The sequence below is a fragment of the Ursus maritimus genome, unplaced genomic scaffold (genome assembly GCF_017311325.1).
Source record: "Ursus maritimus isolate PB19 unplaced genomic scaffold, ASM1731132v1 scaffold_7, whole genome shotgun sequence".
NCBI classification, from domain to species: domain Eukaryota; kingdom Metazoa; phylum Chordata; class Mammalia; order Carnivora; family Ursidae; genus Ursus; species Ursus maritimus.
The window spans coordinates 64,824,810-64,827,480 of NW_024426885.1; the positions used below are offsets into that span (position 1 = coordinate 64,824,810).

General features: G+C 42.2%; 1 pseudogene; it reads left to right on the top strand.

Moving 5' to 3' along the window:
* The first annotated feature begins 811 nt into the window (after positions 1–811).
* LOC103667986 lies at positions 812–2,446 on the top strand (annotated as a pseudogene).
* Positions 2,447–2,671: the final 225 nt, after the last annotated feature.

Below are 2,671 nucleotides of genomic sequence, written 5' to 3' on the forward strand. Positions count from 1 at the left end.
GTAATTTGCAACCCATTAATTTGTATTCACAAACTTCACCCATTGTATTTCTTCTTAGTAACCCTAGTACATTTCCCCTTTCAACTCAGAATTTTCCATCGGATCAATACTAACTTCTCAACAACCCCCAACTACCTTCCTAAATATCTTAGCTTTCTCCAAAAAGGGCCATTTGTGATATCTATTCTGTCTTTTTCCTCTCATATACATTGCAAAAATAATATGGTACTAATAGAATTGTAAATACTCCATTATCATTGTCTCTCCCTTAAAGCAATTAAGATATTAACTGTCCCAACCCCTTCTTCCAAACAGTGACATCCTCTTACAGAACTTTCTGCCACATCAAAAGCAATATTTTTTTACTTCCATAGCTTCAATCTATTTCTTTATTCCATTGTTCTGAATAAGGAACATATTGTCATTGCCCAGAGTACTTTTAATTATTGGACCACCTCTTCTAAACTTAAGCTTTCTTGATTCTTGGCTACCTAGGAGCTGGAAGGTGAACTTTCTTGTTTTCATTTCATTTCAACACCCTCCAGAGTGTGAAGAGAAGATGGGACTCTCTGGTGGTATTTGTGAGTGCTGCAACCATGNNNCTTTTCCTGCTGATGATTATGAGTCTGAGGCTGCTTATGATCCCTATGCTTACCAGGACAGTTATGATATGCATACAGGAGATCCAAAGCAGGATCTGGCTTACAAACATTAGTATGAACAGCAGACCTATCAGGTGATCCTCAAGGTAATCAAAAACTTCATCCAGTATTTCCACAAAACCTTCTCAGATCTGATTGACCAGAAGTGTATGAGTTGCAGGCCAGCCATGTGTCCAGTAATGTCATTGACCAAAAGTTGTATGAGATCCAGGACATCTGTGACAACAGCTGAACCAAGCTGGCTTGATTCTTCAAGATTCTTCAAGAATACTCCCTGGCCTGAAACTGAAGCCCTTGTTGCACAGGTTGGCAACAGTGCTGTCTTCCCAATTTTGTACAAAGAATTATATTTCAGGCAAGTATATGCCAATGTCAATGAGGGACCTTCTTTGGAGCAGGGGGTCTGAATCCTATTACAACTACTGCAATCTCTTCCAAGACATTTTTAATGCTGATGGTCCTGCTCCCCTTGAACTACCCAACCTGTGGTTCTGGGATAACATCAATGAGTTCATCTATCAGTTTCAGTCTTTTAGTCAGTACTGCTGTAAGACTGACAAGAAGTTGGGGCGCGTGAGTGGCTCAGTCGTTAAGCATCTGCCTTTGGCTCAGGGCATGGTCCCGGAGTCCTGGTATCAAACCCCATGTCGGGCTCCTCCGCTGGGAGACTCCTTCCTCTCCCACTCCCCTTGCTGGTGTTCCCTCTTGCTGGCTGTCTCTCTGTCAAATAAATAAAATCTTAAAAAAAAAAAAAAAAAGACTGACTAGAAGTCAGAGGAGATTGACTTTGTTCTAATTCGAAAATCTGGAATGTTCAGTGTCCTCAATGTTCTTCACTTCTTGGTAGACAAGTCCAACATTAACTGACAGTTGGAGGGGTACACAAGTGGAGGTGAATTTGAGAGTGTGGCTGGGGAGTACGGACAGCACTCCTTATATAAGAAGCTTGGCTACTTCAGCCTGGTGGGTCTTCTGCATCTGCACTCTCTGTTGGGATTTTACTACCAGGTTGTCAAGGTGCTGGAGAATATCAAACTGAGCAAGAAGAACATGGATTTGAGTGTGCCTGAGTGTCAGGTCACCACATACTATAAGATCAATTTTACATATTTGATAATGTGTTGCTACCAGGATGCTATCCGGATCTTTGCCAACATCCTGTTCTACATCCAGAGGACCCAAGAGCATGTTTCAGAGGACCACATATAAGTATGAGATGATTAAAGAGTAGAATAAGCAGATGCATTTGCTGCTGGCCATCATCCTCACTATGTACCCCATGCTAATTGACAAGAGCATTCACCTCCTGCTGTGGGAGAAATATAGACCCACAAGTCTATGAGGAAATTTTCAGATACTCCTGCCCCAAATTCCTGTCACCTATAGTGCCCAACTATGGCAACGTGCATCCCAACTACACAAAGAAACCTTCTTGGAGCAGATGAAGGTGTTTTCTGATGAAGTGCAGGAACAGGCTTCCTCAAGCTGTACACCACCATGCCTATGGACAAGCTGGCTGAGTTCCTGGACCTCACGGAGCAAGAGTTCCATGTTAGCTCCTAGTCTTCAAACACAAAATGAAGAACCCGGTGTGGATCAGGGTCATCTCTGACCTAGATGGCAAATTTCAGTCAGCCTCTGAGATTGACTTCTACATTGGTAAGGACACGATCTACATTGCAGACACCAAGGACACCAGGCACTATAGGGATTTCTTCATCTGGCAGATACACAAATCTGAGGAGCTCAGTCAAATCCTGAAGAAGATAGGACAGAGACCCTGAGTTACATTCGCATTCTTATTAGGAACCCATTTTGATGTCTTCATAGGTGGGGTGTATTTTTTCACCATGAAGCCCTTACATAGATCAGACATCAGCCATTCCACTGAACTGAGGTTTATTTGAATTAAGGACAAATGTTTTAAATAGGTTTCAGTAAAGGATCTTCTTTGGAAAGAGAGAGCAAGAGTGAGAGAGAGAAGATGGGAAATATATTGCCCTAGAACT